This window comes from Apostichopus japonicus, chromosome 13, assembly GCF_037975245.1.
Source record: "Apostichopus japonicus isolate 1M-3 chromosome 13, ASM3797524v1, whole genome shotgun sequence".
NCBI classification, from domain to species: Eukaryota; Metazoa; Echinodermata; class Holothuroidea; order Aspidochirotida; family Stichopodidae; genus Apostichopus; species Apostichopus japonicus.
The window spans coordinates 17,922,265-17,934,011 of NC_092573.1; positions in this window are offsets into that span (position 1 = coordinate 17,922,265).

The window sequence follows — 11,747 nt, forward strand, 5'->3', positions numbered from 1 at the left end:
GCCATTTCTAAACTAGCCAGGACAATCAAGCTATTCCCTCCTTGCCGACCTATTATTTCAGGAATTGGTACGCTTACTGAGCATGCATCTTTCAGGATACATGGACTCTATACTCAACCCTTTATTAACTCATATTCCTTCTAATATACAGGACACTATGCTATTTTTGAGAATTTTTAACACTATTCAGGCGTTACCAATAAATTCCTTACTTGTTACTATGGACGTATCCTCTTTGAACACTAATATTCCTCATGATGAGGGAATTATCGCTTGTCAAAATTTTCTTCGTGAGTATGCCACCAACCCCACTTTAGATGTGATGATCTTGGTCCCATTTTACGTTTCATATTAAGTAATAATTATTTCTCTTTTAATGGGAAATATTATCTCCAAATCAATGGTACCGCTATGGGCACTGTTACACCAACATATTTATGCACGAATTGGAACAGGAAATGCTATCCAGGTGCGTATCCAGGGGGGGCGTTGGGGGCGCGCGCCCCCCGGGTAAGGAAAAGAGGAGAGAAAAAAAAGAGAAGAAAAAGGGGAAAAGGAGGGGAAAAAGAAAAGGAGGAGAGGAAGGAAGGGAAATGAAAAAAGAAAAAAGAGAGAAAAAGGAGAAAAGGAGGGGAGTAGAAGATAGCCAAGACCTCGGGAAGAGAAAGATCCCTATTATATACACAGGGTAGCCAGTGACAGATCAAGGATTACGGAGGGGGTGTGCGCCTCACCCTACCCCTTACCCCGACAACTCCATTTTTGACGTTTCCGTCTTTCCTCTCTCACTAATGTACTTGAACTCGACCGAGTCGTCGGGGAACATAACGCATTTCGGGAAGGGGGCGACCGCCCTCCCCCCCCGAGCAAATTTTCTTTATGACATCGCTAGTAATTTCAAGATAGACAATGCTTAGATGCAACTTACAAGGCCTGGGAAGTGTCATTTCCAGCGATCTGGGAGGCATTTTCGGCCAAAATTTTTCTTGTACGCTTCGCGCCAACTCATGGTGGCGCTTCGCTTAGATAGTTTGCCTACAGGCTTCGCCCTCCCTTGGCAATTACTCGCTGCACGCCTGTTCGAATTTGTAAAGCAAAGAGCAGATATAACATCATATAAATGAGCATTGAAATGCATGTTCCACGATGAACAGCCTCAAAAACTGTCAATGTGTGTAGTCAAAGGCGTAGGAGCCAGATTGGATTTGGGGGCTGTAATGACTTGCCCGAAAAAAAGGCCAAAATTTTTCGCGCAAGAAGCGCGCATTCAACATGTCGATGCCAATATCATATAGGCAAGATCGGTCATTACATCAAATGGCATCGTCTACCGCACGGTCCGTGATAGTTGCACAGTATACCGCCGGATGCTAATGTAAACAACCAAATGTCTTATGTAGATGGAGAAAAACCATACAGATCCATTTATGTCAAAACTCTCTTTTACAGTAGTAATATCGGCCAAGCTTACAACTTTATTTCAATTACCAAGGAGATCATTTTAAGCTATTCATTGCTATTTATTTTTCTTTCAGTATAGGTGCCCGAAAAAAATGGGAAAACAATTGGGGGGGGGGGGGGCTGCAGCCCCCGCCTCCTACGGGACCTACGCCTATGAGTGAAGTCTTCGGTTTCGATATACCTGATATCGGAAATATCTGCTATTTTTCTGTTCCTTCAACCAAGTTTTGTAAAAGCCATTATAAGAGGTTGCAATATTTCTACACCAATAAATTAACTGTGTCGGAATTTTCGAAAATTTCCTCACCAACATTCGTCATCATACTTTCCTCTACTCGTTCAATTTTGACCTGTCTGTTAGGGGTTCAAGGAGGTTTTTCTATATTGGTTGTCTATAGATTGAATTTTCTGCAACATTATGGGTATGTTTTCAAGTGATTTTATTCACGAGGAAAAGAATTTTCAAATTCTCAACAAGTAATGGGCTTAAAACCTTGAAAAGTGGGGCTTTCGGATATTGTGGGCCGTGACGTAGAATAACCTACAAAAGCAATGATCCATAGGACATGCAATCAGGTCGAACATGATGTGTGACTGGTGACAATCTTCAAAAAGGTTATGGATGGAAAAAACTTTGGGGAAATACTTGGTTCTCAGGCAAAAGTGTACATCTGGTTGCTCATTTTCAAGCCCGAGAAGTGCCATTTCCGGTGATCTGGGGGGTATCAAAACCAAAAATTTTCTTGTACGCTCCGCGCCAACCGATGGTGGCGCTCCGCTAAGATAGTAATTCGCGCCCCCCGGGTTAGAAAATCCTGGATACGCGCCTGCTATCCACTTCTCCTCTTAAGCCATCACATTATTATAGATACATTGACGATATATTTTTTGTCTGGCCACATGGTGAAGAATCTCTTAAGTCTTTCTTTGATCATGTTAATTCTTTTCATGACAGCATTACATTTTCTGTCGAAGTTTCTAAACATCAAATTTCATTTCTAAATGTTCTGGTCAAGCTGGATGGCAATTCCTTCACCACTTCGGTCTATTATAAGCCCACTGATATATTTACACTTTAATAGTTTTCACCCGCATAATCTCAAGAGTTCTATTGTTTACAGCCAATGCCTTAGACTTAAACGCATTTGCTCCAACCCATTTGATTTTAAACACAAGGTATCCATTTTAACTGGTTATTTTTTGAACTTCGATACCCCCTTCACTTAATTAGACAGGGTATTTCCAGGGCCGACAAGTTGAGTCGTGAGGACTTATTAGAATTTAAGTCTAAAAGTCCCAACACACGCATTCCGTTTGTTACCAGTTACAAGCCCCTCATCAAATCCTTCATTCGCTCCATCAAACGGGAATTTACTGTATTCCAAGACGATCAGTCTGTAGGAGAATCGTTTAAGGTACACCCCATGCTAGCATTTCGTCAACCCCCCAACCTTAAATTTCTACTCACTTCCTCCAGACTCCCCCACTCAATTTTCACCTCCGCAGGCAATTTCCCTTGCAGTAAACCTCGATGCCAAATATGCCCCCATATTACCCCAGGCACCGTGGTCAGATTCCAAATGTTCAAGTCTAAGACCCCCTTCTCTCTCTTAGATTCTATTAATGTTATTTACATTTTCTACTGTGTACTTTGCAAAGAGGGCAATTATGTAGGTGAAACAGGCTCCCGTTTCCGCTTACGTTTTAATAATCACAAAAAAAATCTATTCGTGATAACTTTGCAGGATTCCCAGTTTCCGAACATTTCAATCTTCATAGTCATTCTCTCAAAACCTAAAATGTATTTTAATTTCCTCGAACTTCAAATCAGCTACTGAACGTAAACGTAAAGAAATCGATTGGATCTTTCGGATTAAGTCTCACATCACCGGCCTCAACAAAGACTTGGGACCCCTTAACAACTATCAGTTCTACAAAGATATGTAATCCGTTCTTTGCTCCTTAATCCGCTTCCTGTATAGTCATTGTTTATTTGGTTCTAATTCCATCAATGCAACTTACACTTATCTAGCGTCATATTTCATGGTGTTACATTTTGTACTTTTCTATCTCTAATGAGTAACCGCGGGCGTCCCTAGATGCTATTACTGTCGCAATGAAAGTTTCTTTCTTCAAGTAGGACCAAAAGGATAATTACGTCGGAGTATTTATACCGCGAGATAAAATCTGGCACCAGACTGGTCATAAGCCGCTCAGAGCATACGGGTATCAGGGCATACGGGTATCCATGTTGCCGAGGTTGCCTGCCGCGCCATTGTACCATGTCCTAGCATACTCGTCATATTCCCAATGGCTAAGTTATACCCTCTCACTGCAGGAGGTCCTTTCCCAATGCAAGGAGGGGACCTTTCCCTGTAGGAGGGGACCTTTCCCTGTGGGAGGGGACCTTTCCCTGCACCTATAAGGATCCTGCACTGCTTCTGCATTCCAGATCTGGCAGAAAGCAACTCCAAATGGGTTGTAAAGTTGCTTCAAAGAAAAAGACTGAAAAGATGGATGGTTAAATGAATGAATGAGCAGATGGTTGAATGAATGTAAGAATGATTGAATGTATGCATGAATGAACGAAAGGATGGACAGATCGACGGTTAGGTGGAGGAATGAATTATTAATTGAGGCACTGACTGATTCTGATTGAATGTATGCATGAATGAATGAATGGATGGATGGGTGGATAAATGAATTACTAATTAAGGCACTGACTGACTCTGACTGACTGATTTACTGATCGAATGTATATGCATGACTGAATGTATCTATGCATGGATGGAAGGATACAGGGGAAGGAATCAATTACTAATTAAGGCACTGACTGACTCTGACTGACGGATTTTACTGACAGAATGAATGCATGAATGAATGAACGTATGAACGTATGAATATATGAATGTATGAATATGAATGCACGAATGAATGCGTGAATGCATGAATGACTGAATGCATAAATGCATGAATGCTAGAATGCATGAATGCATGCATAATTGAATGATTGAATGATTGAATGATCGAATGATTGCATGATTGAATGATTGAATGTTTGGATGATTGAATGATTAAACTTGTGCATGAATAAATGAATGGATAGATGGGCGGAAGAATGAATTACTAACTAAGGCGCTGATCGAATCTGACTGATTTACTGACCGAATGAATGAATGATTGTAAGAATAAGTGAATGTATGTATGAATGAAAGGATGGATGAATCGATCGACGGTTAGGTGGAGGAATCAATTACTAATTGACGCACTGACTGACTCTGATTTATTTACTGACCGAATGAATGAATGAATGAATGAATGAATGAATGAATGAATGAATGTATGTATGAATGTATGAATGGATGGATGGGTGATGGAATGTAGTACAAGTTAAGGCACTAACTGACTCTGACTGACTGATTTACTGACCGAGTGAATGAATGAATGAATTAGTTTAAAGGATTCTGTGTTGCTCTTGGTATCAGATGAAAACTGTGACATAGAAATGCGATTTAATCAATTATCAGTTTAAAAATAACGCAAGGTCGTTACCATTATGTCCCCAACTCTGTCTGTGACATATGTCCCATCACGAAAATATGAATAGAGCCATCTTTACAAACATGAAGGAGGAACTTTTCCCCACCGACCGTTAATGTAAAATATTTATATTTAAATGTTGCATATATATATTGCATATATATATATATATATATATACATATATATATATATATATATATATATATTTATATATATATATATATATATATATATATATACATTGTATGTTATCAATTTGATAGTTAACTATAATAGTAATAACGATAATCTATAGAATGTTAACTTTCAACGATGAATATGTTAAGCCGAATTTCACAACTGTATACACTATTATATGGGACAAGAAAACATATTAAATGTGCGAAAATGTCCGATCCACTGAATTTTCAAATGTGTACAACCTTTGTCCTAATACTCGTTGAAAGGGTGAAGATTTGAACAGTGGCAGGAGAAGGGAAAGTAGAGGAAAGGAATTAAAAAATAAATAAAACCACGTAAGCTCATACGATGCTGTATTCCATTGAATAATTGACGAATACATAGAAGGATATGTTCTCCTTCTCTAGATCGATTAAATCTTTCTCGTCAAGACTATAGGGTTTTATCTTCTATATTTTGCAATTTATCGTCCAGAATAGTCGTAGCTTGAACGTTTCTACATTTCTCTGAATCAGCACAAGGTTAATAATACTTATGTCTGAAATTTCTCCGACTGGCGGCTTCTTTCTCCTTTTCCTTCCATATCTTGTTATTCACTATTACTCAATGCATAGCTGCTTAAGACCTCCAAATAAAATCCATTCGATTTATTTGCGACGGAACGATTCTCTACGAATTGAATTCTTTCACGCACCAATTGCAAAATCAAAACTCTTAAAACCATCTTCTGCTGACAGCACCTGTCTGGAACATAGTCAGCTCAACAATGCCTCAGCGTTATGGCGGGAAACATACCCACGTGGTGAATGATAAACTGACTGTGTGGCGCCGGTTCGACCACGATACTCTCACCGCCAACAGAGCGAAAGAAATAAATGACACGGGCGGATGTCATCTTTGATTAAAACTGTTACGATAAAGTGTCTCTGTGTTTTGTAATGTAGGGAACGACCGTGCAAGTTGTTTAGTACTTACGTAAGAAGAATGTATTAGAAGGAAACAACGCCTTGTAAATGTACTAGGCGGGAATGCAACCAAAGCTATAAAAACAAAGGGTTAATGGGTAGTGCGTCAATCTAGACGGTATAGTATTTTTTTGTCAGTACATATCATCTTGTTAAGCGTGTAAAATATTCCCAAAATATGGTTATACTAATTTCGTAAAATGTCAAAACGTATATCAATACTCAACTTCTTGTAATGGACTTGATGTGATCAGTAACTATTAAATTATCTCCAGCATTTCGTTTCCGATTCCTTCATCCAAATAGGTTTTGAGGATAGTAACGTGATTAGAAACAAAAATAAATATTTGTTTTACTCCTCAGATTCAAATTGAGTAAACTCATATTACGTTCGATGGAATAAGGATGTATGCCGTATCAGAACGCAGCCTTTTTAAAACTGTCTGTGCTGTCTAGTTAAATTATCTAAATGTTCCCAGAAAAAAAATGTTCCCAAGTAAAAAGAAGCAAATTGTTTCAAGTCCTATAATCCTGAAAACTGGTTCCATCGCTGAGGTATGGATTATTTGAAACTGAATGATGTTATCTGGACAAGCACATCGTGCAATAATTTGTCACACATGAATAGCACATGTATTTTTATTTCGCTGATGCAACTGTGATGAAGAAAACTTAACTGATTACAGTGTATACCAACCATATCTGTTACACACTTGAATGTTTCTTCCAAGGTTATAGAATCATTTCAATTGTTAACGAAAAGGCAAAAAGAAAACAATTGGTGTTGTTGTCCATGTATGACATCACACTTTTTTACACAATGCACTCTTTAAAATAGTGAATCAACATCTTCGATATCGTAGTAATTTATGACGCTGAGATTTCGATCAATGTGCTTCGTCTTAGAATGTCAGTATATTAATTACATTCGTTTTCAGACTCAGACCTGAATATATTACGAGTCTGTACAATTTGCTCAATCCACATTGATTAGCTAACAACCATTGAATATTTTAAATCATGAAATAAATCCTATATCAAATTTGTTTCCTGTGAGTTATTCATATAATTCATTTTCTATTGTGCAGGTATATTAAACGACAGAAACGTAAGATTGAGTAACGCGTCATCAATGTTTGCCAGTATGTACACATGTTCCAAAGTAAATCATTCCGAACCACTGCAAAGAGTACAAGAACAGCTGCGTGGTTTTCAGAGAGAGAGAGAGAGGTGGAGGTGGAGACGGAGAAATAGAAAAGGAAATATATATTATATTTTGAAAGTATAATGCAACCTGAAAAAGGGTAATAAATGTGCAGCTGTTTCCTCGCCTGTATCTAATATGCTATCAAGCTTCACTTGCGAACACAGCAGTATTATAAAACGGTGAATAAACGATATAACGTGACGTTTCGTTTTGTCGGCGGGTGTTCATTAATGTTACAAGAGTCAATTCGATGACGCCTGCAGTTAACTTTTTCCTTGACCTTGTTTTCGATACGAGACGCCGTTGTTATAAACCGGATGTTTTACATACTCTGATTATCATTTATACGGTATAAGGTTATTACGGTGTCAAATACGGTGTCATTTTGAAGTAAATCAAACCCAATGATTGAGATGTTATTGGTATTGAAGAAGAAAACTGTCGTGTATAGTGCTGTTAACTTAGAAGTACAGCATATATAAATATTTCTTTACCGTGAGATATCCATGTACATAAGCCATGCATCTGAAATCGTTTGACATATTAGACGATCTCCCAACCGGGCTATACCTTTGTTAATGAGGATCAACGTTCTCTATATATGCCATTTTGTTTGACAAAGATTCAGTTGCATGCTAAGCGTCTAAACATAGTTCCTTCTTATTCGATTCAGTAAAAATTGATAACTACAAAGGAAGCTCAGTGAGTGTCTTTTTAAAAAAAACAGATCGAAAATATGCGGTAGTCCTAATAAAATACCACTTTTTAAATCACTCGTAATCTTGTATAGATTTTACTTGAAACGAAAATAAAAGTATAGCCAAGGCCCTATTGGTTGATGCTCATATCATTATGTGTCTGTAATCTAACATAGTAGAAGGGATCTGAAATAAAACATTGTGTGCTTTCATAAGTATGTTTGTATGTATCATTGTTTAATATTGTTCCTGTGAATGCTTTGATGTGAAGTATATTGTTGAACCTTCGCCTTCCATTTGTAATTCCGTAGTTGAAAAGTGACATTAAGGTGGATGTTAAATTAATCAGTAATGTTTTGAACGATTTTACGCTGTCATGATTAAATGAAAAATTGCTTTTCATCTGCAACAGGGTTTCTTCAATGAGAATGATGTAGAGACAAGTTCCGTACAGATATAGTCACCATACCGGAATGATCAAATTTATTACCCTCCCGGCCGCCCATGTCCCTTGACGATCATAAGTCCGATATATACAACCGTTGTGAGACGTATACCTTTCACTGTGTTGACCATAAATTGGGGGTAGTATCCATCGTAAACACCTTGTGAAAGACAAGAATATTACATTATCACCACGATTGATATGGGTAATTAAAAAACACAAACATGTGCATAGCTTAGATTCGTTGGAGGTATGACCAGTGAAATTAGCTGACGGAATCTCTACACTAAACCAGAGATTTAACAAAATATAAAATACAAGAAATGAGGTGAGTTGGACAATCCCCTCCCAGGACACACATTATTATAGAGTTTATTGGAATTTTGTCCAGACGTTCTTTGGATTTGCAGACGCAGTGTGTTATACATTCAAGACATTAACACACTATATATATATATATATATATATATATATATATATATATATATATATATATATATATATATATATATATATATATATATATATTATATATATATATATATATATATATATATATATATATATATATATATATATATATATATATATATATATATATATATATATATGCAGCCATGTGGTTGTGTTCGTCCATCGATGGTGGGCACATCTGTGTACCGTGGATAGATCCACATACTTAAGTCTAATGTGATTTATATTCCCGCTTCCACTACCTCATTTCAAATTTATTTCACCGGGTGATGTATTTTGCGAACGTTGGGAGTTATTGGTCAGACGATTATTAATGCTAAGTTTTAAATTAATGAAGGGAATGTCAAATTCATAACTGATCCTGGACAAAAATATCAAGTATGTGTAATGCTGCAACTTTTTCTCGTTATCCTGGCGATAAGATTCGAATGATAATTTAACAACTCCTACCTCGTCTGCCGATTTACTGTGTCCCTATACTTTAAACTCCTATAATCTCCTTTAATCTCGTATACTTTAAATATACACATCACACTTGCTCTCGGTTTACTTTCAGAAGATCAATGGACAAAGTATCATTATTACTGCAGGCATATCATTATAACTAGGCTGGAGGCAGTATCATTATTACTGCAGGCATATCATTATAACTAGGCTGGAGGCAGTATCATTATTACTGGAGGCAGTATCATTATTACTGGAGACAGTATCGTTATTACTGGATGCAGTATCATTATTACTGGTTGCAGTATCATTATTACTGGAGGCAGTATCATTATTACTGGAGGCATATCATTATAACTAGGCTGGAGGCAGTATCATTATTACTGGAGGCAGTATCATTATTACTGGAGACTATCATTATAATTAGGCTGGAGGCAGTATCATTATTATTGCAGGCAGTATCATTATTACTGTAGACAGTATCATTATAACTGGACGCAGTATTATTACTGGAGACAGTATCATTATTACTGGAGGCAGCATCATTATTACTGGAAGCAGTATCATTATAACTGGAGACAGTATCATTATAACCGGAGGCAGTATCATTATAATTGGAGGCAGTATCATTATTATTACTTGAGGCAGTATCATTATTACTGGAAGCATATCATTATAACTAGGCTGGATGCAGTATTGTTATTACTTGAGTCAGTATCATTATTCCTGGAGGCAGTATTATTATAACTGGAGGCAGTATCATTATTGCTGGAGGCAGTATCACTATAACTGGAGGCGGGATCATTATAACTGGAGGCGGTATCATTATACCTGGAGGCAGTATCATTATAACTGGAGACAGTATTACATATACTGGAGACAGTATCATTATAACTGGAGGCAGTATTATTATTCCTGGAGGCAGTAGTATTATTACTAGAGGCAGTGTTATTATAACTATATGCAGTATCATTATAACTGGGGGCAGTATCATATAACTGGAGGCATTATCATTATTACTTGAGGCAGTATCATTATTACTGGAGGCAGTATTATTAGTTTTATTATTCCTTGAGGCAGTAGTATTATTACTGGAGGCAGTGTTATTATAACTGTAGGCAGTATCATTATAACTGGAGGCAGTATCATTATTCCTGGAGGTATTATCATTATTACTGGAGGTAGTATCATTATAACTGGAGGCAGTATCATTATTACTGGAGGCAGTATTATTATTTGAGGCAGTATCATTATAACTGGCCTTATGAAAGCACGTAGCCGGGAGCAGCACCAAAATATTAAGGAGGGGGACAATAATCGTGTTCTTTAACTTGCCTTTTTGACCATGGTGGTGGCACCATGGTGGTGGCAATGCAATTCCACGTAATAGTCTATAGAAGAACAAAACCCATGTTATGCTATTCAGATATACAACGAGCAAAAAGCATTGTGACGAAAGGCAGAATATCAAACGTATATTTTGTTCGCTATGTTTATAGATCTATACCAACACCTGTTACCATATCGACACTATCGAGACGCTGTATTCAGCTGATACTCATGGCTCGACATGAACAGTAGTTGCTGTATACCAACCATTGAGTGCGAGTTCTTTAAACGCGATTCTAAAGTGAAGTCGTGTCTAGTCGTTTTATGCTATAAGTAGGCCTATGGATAAACCCGAACATGGCATTTCTTCGTTCTCGGCAGGACGAATTGGCGTAATTAAAAGAGAGGTGTGAACTCGAAGCAAGCGGTACCGTAACTCCTTTACTTCAAACACATAGCTAGTATAGTAACCACTTGTGCCACCTGTAACACATGCTTTTTCTGGTTGATGTCTCACGGAAAACCTATTAATTAACTAGAATAACCGGTGCTAAAAATGGAACAGAACCATCTCGGGTCCTATCCAGTTGCTAATTAACTTATAGCGTTTTTATTCTTCAAATCTAACAGGATGAAGATGACATTTATTTCAACCATAGGAGCAGAATGACATCATATGCAAAAAGTCGACTAACCAACGTTATCACAGCTATTTGCCTTACCTGTTCATGTAACGCCAAAAATATGTCAATACACCTCGTAATGAAGCATAACATACATAAACTAATCTATACATATATAGAAAAGAAAATTGATTTAATAAAGATTGCATTTACAATTTCAAAGCATACATTTATTTACGCTATAGTACATAATAATCTTTCTATCAGTGACGTCATCACCAACCACCAACAATCTCGATCGGCAACATGTTTGTCATTGTCAATGTGATCACCGTCTTCTTCACTGCGGCCATCATTGTCGCCATAACCTTGAAATACT